The sequence below is a fragment of the Petaurus breviceps genome, unplaced genomic scaffold (assembly GCF_028583685.1).
Source record: "Petaurus breviceps papuanus isolate PSGF00001 unplaced genomic scaffold, PetGlider_PUasm1.0 183, whole genome shotgun sequence".
Taxonomy (NCBI): Eukaryota; Metazoa; Chordata; class Mammalia; order Diprotodontia; family Petauridae; genus Petaurus; species Petaurus breviceps.
The window spans coordinates 12,214,556-12,228,114 of record NW_027185791.1 but is presented as its reverse complement, the minus strand read 5'-3'; positions in this window follow the sequence as shown (position 1 = coordinate 12,228,114).

Here is a 13,559-nt window from a genome sequence, read left to right as displayed (position 1 = left end):
AACTGCTTCCATTTGAATTGTCTCTGGAAGATTCTAAAGATCACTGGCAGCATAAGGTACCAGACACTGTGGTCCTTTCTCAAGTCAAGCTGTCAAGCATTTGAACTCTACTACAGAGAGATCAACTCCATATTGTTCAAATGCCAAATGTACACTTGCCTTAAAGACTATATTATGGAGAACTCATGCAAGGAAGGCACTCATATAATGGTCAGAAGAAGTGTTATAACAACACTCTCAAACTCTTTTTGAAGAACTTTGGAATTGATTGCATGACATGGGAGACACTGGCAAAGGACTGCCCAGCTTGACGTGCCTGCATCAAAGAGGGTGCTATGCTCCATGAACAAAGCAGAAATTCAGTAGCTCAAAAGAAACATGACATGCACAAATTTATAGACATCACCCCAAATGTTTATATGAACTATTTGTGCCTGACCTGTGGCACAGCATTCCGAGCTCATACTGATCTGATCAGCCACAGCAGACATACTGTACCTTGACTCCAACATGGTGATGTAATTTCCTCTTTAAGAACTAAGGAAAACAACTAAGAACCATGCACCACTAACTGAGTGACAATCCTATTTTTTAATCATTAAAAAATTGTTTCCATGATGACTGTAGAGTATAATTTTAGATCTGGTTAGTACCAAAGGTCCTCCTCCTTCCCACTTTTTAAAAATTATTTCTTGTGAGACTCTTGACCCTTAGTTACTGTTGATAAATTTGTTATTACATTGTCTTAATCTATAAAATAGCCCATTAGTAGTTTGATTGACATGGCATCAAATCTATAAATTGATGTGGTTAATATCCCCAGTTTTTATCATATTGGCATGACCTATCTGTGAAAAATTAATATCTCTCCAATGATATGTCTTCCTTTATTTCTGCAAAAATATTTTGTAGTTGTATTCATTTAAGTTTTGTTATATCTTTGTAGATGGACTCCCAGATACCTTATACATTCCCTACTTCCTTTGAATGGGATTTCTTTTTCTATCTATTATTTCTAAGCTTTATTAATAGCATTCATAAATAACATCCAGTTAAGATGGAATGTGAATGGTCTTAGTGGAGCCCATGTTACCCATAAATGCTTTATTAAAGTTCCAAAAATGCACTATAAAGACAAATTGTAATGAATAACAAAAAGAAACAGCAAAACATTCCTTCATCCGGTCTGAGACAAAGCTAACCCATTACTTGGAAGAACATTGGAGAACCACAGAAGGAGGGACACAACCAGGAAGGCTGCATGCTAGGAGTCCACCAGGAGCTCTGAAGACAGCATTCAGAACCACTTGGCCCAAACAATCTGAGTTAGAATCAGCTAATTAAGTAAACCAGTTAGTGCAATGCCTGGACATTACTGCAGGAGACCAGCAAGTACTGTTTTGATTAGAGCAACTGCAAAAGACTAGGTTAGCACAACAGTAGGGCAAGCACAGCACCAGGAAGGAAGCTTTGGACCAGAGCAGTTTCTAAAATTCCATTAAGATCTATCAGCTGGGAGGGAGATTATCAGGACTAGAGGGAGATCACCTCATGCCACTAAGAACGGATAAGCCATACTTTGTTATAGCAACGAGCTTGCTCTGCTCCCAATCCAGTTTTAACTCTGCCTTTTGGGAAGTTTAAAAAGATATTAATTTAAATATTGTATATGTGTATGTTTATTGATATGTTAATACACATGAGTTTTTCTGCCATATATATAAATAAATGTATATGTTTATAAAAGCATACACATGTGTATGTATATGTATGTATGTATGTATGTATATACAGGTACACATACATATACGTCTGTCTCTATCTCTATCTATCTATCTAGAGCTCTTGAACTCCCAAGACAAGATAAAATTCTTGGCTGTTTGGACAGCCCCCAACCAATATACAGATAATACAGTAACACCACAGTTATGATTGGTCATGACATTTTTTTTTAATGAGAAGTAACATGAGGACAGAGAAACAATTTAAAGGCATATCAAGCATCTATTAGCACACTCTGGAATAAAAAGAGAAAGCTGCCCAAGAGGAGAGAAAACATTTTCCCATTTTTTCCTACCAGGCAGTCATTCCTATCAGATTCAATCTGAATTATTTGTTCTGTAAAGTGCTGCCTGGTTTGCTGAAGCCAGTCTTTATGCTGAGTTCACAGTCTCACTCCTTCCCTCAGTACCCGGTTCTCTCCTCTGTTTGTGTTAGTCTTGGTTTGTATGACAGCACACTTTTAATTGGGTCTTTGAAAAACTATGAATACCAAGATGCATAGTAAGGGTACAGACCTTTATGCCTGCCTTCCACAAAACAGTCAGTATAAGAACTATCTGAATAGGTTCTTGCATTCCTCCAAGGGGGTTGAATTTTTCAGTCCCTTGTAAAATCAGCTGTGGCAAACTTGGTATCTAAAATCATAACTATTAAAATAGACATCAGTGCTTAGCTGAACCAGGATGATTAACATAGCCTCTTAAATCATAAATACACTATTCATAACAAATATATGACAATATAGACAACAGACATAGTATTATGCAAATAATTACTTTGTAGGCTTTTTCAGTGATTACAGGTCTAAATTATATGCCTGATATAATACATGTCACAAGAGTAAATGCATAGCCATATGGGAGAAGAAAATATGTAGAACACCAAACAAAATTAAGAACAGTAATATCCCTATGCCTACAAATAATAAAATATGCAACAGAAGAACAATGCCATATAATAGCAAAATTAATCATTGACTAATTAACCTATAGTACATGTATAATAACATCAAAAACATAAAAAGAAAATAATAAAACAGAAGCATATTGAAACCTGCCCTAATTAACATGTACATCAATATACCCATGGAATTATTTTCAAGTCATACATTACATGAATGAGCTTTAACAATATTTTCTGGTTACATGGTGTAGCTATTTTGCCAGTTTCACCTGGGCCATATTACATTAGTCTGGTCTCTGGCAGAAAAGGGAAAATGACAAATGTTACAGGGTTTCAGGAAGCAGGCATATTAGTGGGCTTTTGGATTGTGCTGTGAGTTGGTCCAGGCATTCTTGGAAGGAAATTTGAAACTATAACCTAAAAGTTGCTAAAATGTACATTCCCTCTGAGCCAGTGACATCAGTCTCTTTGAGGCCTAAGATCAAAGAAGGAGGAAAAAAGACCCACCTATATGGAAGGTCTTTTTATAGTGGCAAAGACTGAGTGGTTACCCATCAAGTGAGAGAATAGCCAAACAAATTATGGCATGTGAATGTAATGTAATACTATTCTGCCCTAAAGAATGATAAAAAAAGAAAGTCTCAGACAATCTTCGGGAGACTTATATGAACTGCTGCAATTTAGTGAGAAGAAACAGGAGAAGAATTTAAACAATGAATACAACATTACAAAGACAAATAGTTTTTGAAAAACTTATAGACTCTAATCAATGCAATTACGATCCAGAATCCCAGGCATCCAGTGATCAAGTGTGCTAAAGCCAAAGGACTCCAGAGATGCCTATATTTTAACATGGACAATGTGGGAATTTGTTTTGTTTGTCCTGCATTTGTTATAAAGACTTTTTGTTTTGTTTTGTTTTCAAGAAAGGAGAAAGGCTGGAAGGAGGAAAGCAATTTTTTGTTAGTTAAAATAGTGAAATGAAATTTTTAAAAATATCTGGAAATTGGTCAGATAATCTTAGCTTTTCTGTTAATTTATTGCATTTCACAAATGCTATGTTGGCTTATTTAAAGAACTCTAGAGGTTCAACTAAAACATTCATAAAAACAATCACTAAATTCAGCAAAGTAGAAAGACATAAAGTAAACCCACCAAAAATCAGCTCTTTGGTGCATTACCAACAAACCCTAGCTGAAAGAAATAGGAAATGCAATTCCCTTTTAAATTATTTCAAAATGAAAAGCATATCTGGGAGTCCACTTTTGAAGACAAACACAGGAATTATATCACCGCAACTAGAAAGCATTCTTTACAGAAGTGTAGGAAAATTAAAATAAGTAGAGAGGAATTAATTGCTAATGGACATGCTGTGCTAATAAAATGCAAACGATGATGCTAGCTATATTAATTTATAGACAGTATCTCGTCAATCAAGGTTCCAAAGGACAAGTTTATAGAACTAGATTAAATTATAAGAAAATTCATATGAAGGAACAAAAGGCAAAAAACTCAAAAGGAGATAACAAAAAGGAGGAGGGGCAATGAGGGGCGGCTGGGTGATGCCGTGGATGGATCACTGGGCCAGTAGTCAGGAATATATGAGTTCAAATCCGGCCTCAGACACTCACTAGCTGTGTCATCCTGGGTAAGTCATTTACCCTGTGCTTGCCTCAGTTCCTCATGTGTAACATGGGGATGCCCTGGAAAAGGAATTGGCAAACCGCTCCAGTGTCTTTGGCAAGAAGCTGACTTGCGTAGAGCTGGATACCCCTGAATGACTGGACAATAACAAGGAAATAGGGCCTACTCAATCTCAAATGATACTGTGAAGTATTCATTCATTTTTCTAAATTAGAGAAATATTTTCCATTCTGCCCTCTTGTGATGCTCATCCTTTCTCCGGGGGGAGTCTCCTCCTGAGCTCCAGTCTCTCTTGAACATATCAGATCAGAAGTCCCAAGGCTTCTCTGACTCACTGGGTCCAACAGAGGACTCACTGTATTTCCTCTGAAACTTTCCCCTCTCCTCAATTTCCTTACCATCGTCCTTCTAGTAACCCAGGCCCAGCAGACTCAGCGTAGGGCTTGTCCCCTTGCCCACCCTCACCCCACCCCCACAATATCCTCTGTTACTATGCTTTTTGTTTCTACTTCGCAGAATCTCTCATATATGTCCCCTTCTGCTCAGGCTCTCATCACTTCACACCTGAAGTATTCAATAGCTTTCTGATTGATCTCCCTGACTCAAGTTTCTACCTCCTCTAGGCCCATCTTCCTCCTAGCTACTAAAGTAATTTCATTAAAACTAAGGTCTGAATTATCAGCACTGCATGTCCCTATCACCCCTCCTCCCACCTCCTTACCCAATCAACTCCATTGGACCCATATCTCCCCTCCCCCCCATACACACATCAAATGAAAAGTCCTGTTTGGCATTTAAAGTTTTCACGACCTGGCTCCTTCTTACCTTCCAATTTTGGTTACAGTTTACTCCCATACTCTACCATCTGCCAACTTTAGCCTCCTTGCGGTTTCTTAAACACGGTTCTACCTCCTAGCTTCCTACCTTTTAATTGCTTGTCTCATACCTGGATTGCCCTCCCTCCATACCTGTCCTATCTTCTCTGCCTTCCTTTAAAACTCAGCACAAACCATACCTTCTGCTGGAATTCTTTCTTGGTGGAGCCTTCCCTGTGAAGTTATCTTTCAATTACACTGTGTATATCTTGTAAGTACATTTTTTTTTTGTATATTGTCTCACACATTAGAATGTGCGCTCCTTGAGGGCAGGGACTGTGTTTTTTATTCTGTTTGTATTCTCAGTGTTTAACACAGTGCCTAGCACATAGTAAAATGTAGTGCATGTATTGACTGGTTGATTGATTTTAGATATCACTTATTAAATATTCAGCAATAATACCTGCCAGCTCTTAGGATCTAAGCATGGAGAATTGTCATTTATCTGGGCTCGATGACCTAAATTAATCAAAATCAGCTAAGTTCTTTCTTATTTATTGCCTTGTTTTTCTTAGGGATCAACTTCCAATTATTTTGTTTTTTTAAATTTTCAGTATAAATACCATTCTGCTTTGTAGAGAAAACAGAACCGACTTAAAAGCAGAGCAGCTTTGCCCCTTTTTTCTATTGTCAGTTATCATTCTACCCACACAAGCAGGTGTCCAATCTTTCCTTTGTTCTTCCTTTCCCTCTCCATGTAACTCAAATCAAGTCAAACCAAACCACCGTCTTGTTATGTTTGGCTCCTTTTAGGGTTTAGCATTACTGAAACTATTTTTACCAAACTGTATAATGCACATTTATTTCTTCTTACCCCATCTTTTGCACTTGTATTCTAAAAATTCAAGTTGTATGAGTTCTTTCTGCATCCACTTTGGTCTCTGCAGACAAATTCCATTTACCCCCTAGTCATTGGAATTTTTCACCTTACATTTTCAGTAATTATTTTATTCATGTCCTGTCTCTTTTGGTCTTACTTCCCTTTTAGCATTTTAATTGATGAGGTCTCACCTATTTTTCTTTTGAACTAACTGAAATCTGCTTTCCCAAAATTTATGATACGTGTCAAACAATGCCTGATTTTCTTACTCGCTCTTTAACTCTGGGATGGAGTTCTCCTCCCCAACTTTTCTTTCATTCTTTCTCTGGCAACTAATTTCTCCTCGTTAGTGAGAATTAGCTCTAGAATACAATTTCCTCTTGTTTCCTCCATCTTTTAAAAAATGGAATTGTCATTAAGGTAAGTTATACATTATCTTCTCTTTACCAGCCCTATTTCTTGGTTGTTGGGTCTCCTTGTATGAATGTATTTTCTTAATGTACAATACTCCCCACCAATTTTGCCTATGATCTCTCTTTAGAAAAAGGTATACATATCCAGAACCACAGTGCAGTCACAGGCTTTATCCCACCAAGTATCATTGCTCTCCATGAAGTTAAGTCCCCACCCCCAACTCTGTTGCATTAACACTTCTAGAGTCTTTTGCTTGTTGCCTAAACTTCAGGTTTTGTGTAAATACAATTGAAGTTATAGACTTTTATTGTAGTTCATTTTGGAGGACTTTGTCTCCCATAAATTTCTCTGAGTCTGAACTCCATCATATCCAACTCTTCCTGACCCCATTTGGGGTTTTCTTAGCAAAGACACTGCTGTGGTTTGCTATTTCCTTTTCTAGCTCATTTTACAGATGAGGAAACTGAGGCAAACAGGGTTAAGTGACTTGTCCAGGGTCACACAGCTAATAAGTGTCTGAGGCCTGATATAAACTTGAGAAGATGAATTGTCCTGACTTCAGGCCTGGCACTTCATTCACTGCACCACATAACTGCCCATTCTAAGGTTGCCCGCTATAGTACTGAGCTTTGGGGATATGTACAATCTTGTCCCTTCCTCATCCTTTTTAGTTTACAACCCTTTTGATTAGATTTGCAAGTTATAAGAACTTGCAAGTTCTTTCCAGCATTTATTAAGTGCAAACCCATCTTGGGATTCATTGTAAGTCATGATCCAGGAATCCAAATTCCATTCTCAGAATTCTTCTTAGTCAGCTGTTCATTTCTCAAATCAATTTTTTTCTCATCAATACCCTTTGCTTATTGCACTATGGGCAATAGTGAGGAAAACACAAGCTGTGCCCCCCTAGTCTTCAGTATCTTGACATACTTTTTAGGTTCCCTCTGTTAGTGTCATTTTTGCCCACTGGAATCATCAAAAGTTGTTAGCTGTCACCCATTTCAATAAATCCAGGGAGTTCTCGGACACATGCCCCAGGAAGATGACATAGTTCTCTGTTAGTGTAATAAGAGTGACCCATGGCTGCCTCGGTGCCCTGAACATGGAATCAGCCCCTGCTCCTGCCCGTCTCTTCCTCCTCTGCTATCTCACCGTTAGCTTGTGTGTCTCTACTCTGCCGATCTTTGTATGACAAGCAGCTTCATTCTCCTCAAAGCATTTCTCTCCTCTTTAGGAGGAGCCTAAAATTTGTTCTTCAGCTCTAATTATATGGCTGACCTTTCCTTTACCTTTCACTCTGTGTAACACCTCCATTGGGTAATAAAGGATGCCGCTTTAGATCCTTTTACCCCCCTGCCCATCGAATCCATGTATCTTTCACCTTAGAATTCCTTAATTCTTCCTAAAACCTGGATTGTGCCGAGGTGCTCTCTGGCTACTTTTGTTTTCTAATCTAGGATGAAAATCAACCTATACTTGGAATACAGATAACGGTCACTCATCTGTGGCAGAAACGTGAACCTCATACGCTTGATGCAAGCTATTGAACAATTTCCCTATTTTCTCAAATGGTTGAGATTTCCAGTCCTGTTTCATAAAAGAATTTATGGATGTTTACAATTCAACCTAAGCATCTGGTTAAAATTCTTATAGTTAAGCATTGCTTTATAATAACTAGACCTCACCAGGATTGCTATCCTTTATTTCAACAAAATTCCACAATTACAGTCACACTCACCCTTCCTCTCTTAGTCTTATAACAATTCCCTTTGTCTTTTGCCATTTGGCCACATCTACCATCCACTCTATCAATTTGTTTTACCCAGTAATTATTGCATTTACTTTATCTCACTTACCTTGTTTTATTTCGCCTCCTAGCTTCTTATTCTTCACTAGCTTACCTTTTCAGTTTCTATACTCTAATCCACCTTAATCTTCCTTATTCCATTTTAGTTCTTTTAAATATCTTTTCTTTAAAACATGAATGGAGAATCTGAACCAGTAGCTCAGCCTTGAGACTGTTTTGTAATTTTTCTCAATTTCTTTCAAATTTAGACAAATTTCTTCCCTTCAAATTCAGCCTCTAATCTGCTATACTAGTCAAAACCTTTCCAAGTCATCCACATTATTTTCTTCTCCTTTTGTGGCTTAAATTTTTCATGCTTCTGATTCTCTTACAAACTCTTCCTACAGAAACCAGAGGTAGGAATCCTCATGGACAGCCCCTCCCTCTGTAAAGGTTTTATTTGTAGATAGAGTTTTCTTCTTAAAGGTTTTATTCTGGAATTTCCTCGTCCAAAGTGCAGTATTTTTCTCCCCTTTTCTTCTCATGTCTACAGCTTCAGTTCTAGAATTAAGACTCTGCACCTGGGCCAGCCTGCCTTTTTCACACTGTTGGATTGGGTAACAACACCATCAAATCCTCTTTTCTGCTCCAAGTTGGAGTGAGACAATGTAGTACTGGGGTTAAGATTTCCTTCTACTGTCATCGGTGGTGTGCAACTAGAAGACTGCCCTGAGTAAGGCTCACCCTTCTTCCATAGACCTGGTCTAGGATCACAGTCCTTTCCTCCCGCCAGGATCTGGCTACAACAATGGTGCCAAACCTGCTCATGGCTGCAGTCCATAGAATTCCTCTCTCTTCTGGGGTTTCCTTTTCTGGTGGTACTGGCTTAGAAATTTTTCTTGGGCAGTCAGCTACTCGAGGTTTGTGGTTTCAGGCCTAGGCCTTTGTGGTCACCTACCTCAGAGTTTGTGTCTTCAGACTTCCAGCCTTGGCACATTCCAGTAGTACTGATGCTGGCTTTTGGCTGGTCTCCTTGAGCGTCCCCGGGCCCCAAATTTCCTAGCATTGGCTTAGTTTCCTTTAATTCTCTCCTACTAGATGCCTCAATCTTAGAAAAAAACCCTTTACATCAGGACTTGTCTCCTTGTTCCATCCTTTATGGAGCTGGGGAGCTTGGGGTGTTTTCCTTTGGTTTTAATATTTCATTAGAGCTTGTCTTCTTTAGAACAGAGATCCTTAGGGAAGCTGCATCTGTTTAAATTCCTTTACACTATCATCTTAACCGGAAGGCATACTCTCCAAGGTTCTTTTTGGGATGAGGGCTTGAGTGACATGATGTATATTAACTAAATAATACCTTCTTCAGTATAATTCCAATTCCATGGTGGGGGGAGGGGATTGGTGTTGTTGGCACATAGGTTACGTACCACTAACACACGTGCACACACATGCACAACACATATCTCCTTCCATGAAGACTGAGACAAAGTAAATTGTCTAACAGAATGAAACTCATCTTATTTGTGTCCAATTTCCTGATCTTAGCCTCTCTGAGTCAGAACTGCATGTTTAAGGTACTTGACAGACTGGGGAATTGCTTGCATATATTTTGTATATAGAATCTTGTATTTTATTAATGAATTCACCAGGAGAAAATGGACTTTGATGACTATTTTTCTGGATGAGTTTCAAGGTCTCATTAGCTTTAATCACAGTAACGTAATACAATTATGTATGTCAGGCAGAATAATGTTTGGCATCATAGCTCAAAAGATTCCTTCTGAAGAGGGCATCATTTAGCAAGAAGAGAAAGCCAGAGCAGTCACATGTTGTCTTCTTTTGTGAACTAGTCATCAGTTAAGTAGTGAGGAATTTAAAAAACATGTCACCAGGACCCTGCCTGTGTATCCCTAGTCTTGATTCACAGGCTGACACTCATTGGAGAATTAGGAAGAATTACAATCAATTATTCACAAATTGTGGTCGTGTGTGTGTGTGTGTGTGTGTGTGTGTGTGTGTGTGTAAACTCAGCCAGCAGCATGTGGGTTTTGCATACCTAACACCGGCATCAATAGCCTTGCTCACGGAGACCAGAGATAACTGATGCTGTATCTTTTGGAGGTAATAGAATCTTGAGAGACTGGCAGTTTAACTGTTATTGTGGAAAGACTGTTAACTGTAGTGGCTGAAAAGAGCTTGTGAGAAGACAGAGAAAAAGAACCGAGAGAATTTATGCCCTGAGAGAACTTTATTTAACCCTCACTTTGCAAAGTCTTATGAAGAGGTTTGGATTGGGATCCTCAGCCAACTAAGCGTTGACTTTTTACAGTTTTGTTGTTATTATTCTTCAATTATTATTGTTAAATCTGACTCTCCATGACCCTGTTTGTTTGCTAGTTTTTGGTGCATATACTGGAGTGGTTTGCCAATTCCTTCTCCAGCGGAATAAGACAAATAGAGGTTAAGGGACTTGTCCAGGGTCACACAACTAGTGTGTGTCTGAGGCCAGATTTTAACTCAGGTCTTCCTGACTCTAGGCCTAATGCTCTATCCACAGAGTTACCTTACTGCTTCTTTTTTTTTTTTTTTTTTTACAGTTTTTCTAAAGGTTAAAAGTGACTCTGTGGTAGATCAGTGGAATAGATTAGGAGCAAATTACATTATGGTAAATGGTCGTAGTAATCTAGTGTACAACAAGCCAAAAGATCCAAATTTTTGTAACAAAAACTGAGTATTTAACAAAAGCTGCTGGAAAAAACTAGATAATAGTATGGCAGAAACTAGGTATAAACAAATATCTCACACCAGATACCAAAATAAGGTCAAAATGGGTACATGATTTACATTTAAAGGGTGACACCATAAGCAAATTAAGAAAGCATGGGATCATTTATCTGTCAAAACTGTGGATAATGGAAGAATTTAGGACCAAAGAAGAGATAGAGAGCATTATGAAATGTAAAATATATAATTTTGATTATATGAAATTTAAAATGGCACAAACAAAAACAACACAACCAAGATTATAAGGAAAGCAGAAAACGGGGGGAAATTTTTTGCAACAAACCTGCTGCAAACCCCTGCTAAAGGCCTCATTTCTCAAATATATAGAGAAATGAATCAAATTTATAAAAAATACAAGTCATTCCCCAATTGATAAATGGACAAAGGTTATGAGCAGACAGTTTTCAGACAAAGAAATCAAAGCTATCTATAGTCATATGAAAATGTGCTCTAGATCACTATTGATTAGAGAAATGAAAATTTAAAAAGTTCTGTGGTACCACCTCACACCTATTCAGATTGGCTAATATGACAGAAAAGAAAAATGATAAATGTTAGAGAAGATGAGGGAAAATTGGGACACTAATGCTCTGTTGGTGGAGTTGTGGACTTATCCAACCATTCTGGAGAGCAACTTGGAACTATACCCTAAGGACTTTAAAACTGTGTATACCTTTTGATCCAAAATACCATTGCTAGGTCTATATCCTAAAGACATCTAAGAAAAGATAAAAGTACCTAGCTGTATGAAAAATATTTATATAAAGCAGTTCTTTTTGTCATTGCTAAGAATCGGAAATTATGCAGATGCCCATCAATTGGGGAATGGTTAAACAAGCTGTGGTATATGATTGCAATAGCATATTATTGTACTATAAGAACTGACAAGCAGGATGATTTTGGAAAAATCTGGAAAGACTTACATGGATTTAGGTGTAATGAAGTGAATAGAACTGGGAAAACAGTGTACATAGAACAATATCGTTTGATGAAGAACTGTGAATAACTTAGCTATTCTCTGCAATACAATGATACAAGACAATCCCAAAGTACCAATGTTGAAGTATATTATCCACCTCAAGAGTAAGAATTGATATTGTTTGAATATAGACTGAAGTAGGCTGTTTTTGACTTTTTCATTTTTTCTTTTATTCAAATCTTCTTATTCAAAATGACCAATGTGGAAATGTTTTACACAATTGCACAAGTATAACCTACCTCTGATTGCTTGCCATCTCAGGGAGGGTGGGAAGGTGAGGGGAGGGCAGGAAGGAGGTACAGAATTCAGAATTTAAAACTTAAAAAACATGTTTAAGCAAGCAAAAAAAGAATATTTTTTAAAGTGACAGTAATATTTCTTCTAGTTAAAACATGGGAAATAACCATGTTTTTTATTTTTTATTTTGTTGCGGTTGTTTTTTTAATTTTTTACACAGAAATCTGATTTCTGATTTCATTGTTCAACCAAAACTCCTGTCCCCAAAGTTACCACTGATCCCTTAATTGCTAAATCTAATGTCGTTTCTCACTTCCCATCCTTCTTAACCTCATTACAGCATTTGACACCACTGATCCCCTTTTCCTTCTACATACTCTCTCCTCTCTAGGTTTTTGTGACACTGCTTTCTTGGAGTTCTCCCATCTGTGTGACTAGTCATCAGTTTTCTTTCTTGGTTCTTCATCCATATCATACCTTTTAATTGTGGCTGTCCCCCAGGGACATTCCCTAAGCTCTTTTCACCATATACCAGGTTTTCTTAACGTGTGTGTGTGTGTGTGTGTGTGTGTGTGTGTGTGTGTGTGTATGATGGACCTCTTTGCCAGTTTGGTGAACCCTTTTCAAAATTTTAAAGGATTATTCATTAAAAAAATCCTGAGCTAACAGAAGAACTCCATTCCCTGGTGGCAAGTGAGCTGAGAACTACTTTAAATTTCTAGGTGGGGAGAGGGCCGGCAGTGGCAGGAGGGTCAGCAGCTTGCTTTCTATTGCCCATTACCAGCTGCTTTCTCTCCTCCCATCCTGACTGAGTGGCCATGGATGCATAACATTGCTGTCTGCTTTCACCGTTGTGTCTTTATTTATTACCCATATTGTGTTGATGAGTATCAGAAAAAAAGGACTGAGCTGTCAAAGGTCAGATGGGCCACCAGAGGTCCAGCTATCAGAGTCCATAGCAGTTTTCTGGTAACTGAAGCAGCAAAGCCTGGTGAGAAGCCAGCCCTGAAGAGCAATCTGCTTGACCCAGCCCAGCAGTAAATCAGCTGGGCAGCTAAGACACAATGTTCTGCAAGTGAGGGAGAGCTATACCTAAAAGAGTAGTTGGTCAGTCATTTATCAGAGGTTTACTAGGGGCCAGGCACTGTGCCAAGCATGGCAGTTGCCCGGGGGGGGGGTGTTACAAAGAAAGGCAAGAACATGGTGAGGAGAAAAGAGAGAGGGGGGTGAAATAATTAGGAGAAAAGAAGATTCTGTAGTTTATTAAATAAACAGGGAAAGGAACTGGACCTGTGATTTCATTTGTCTAAAGAACTCACTATACTAAAGTACATT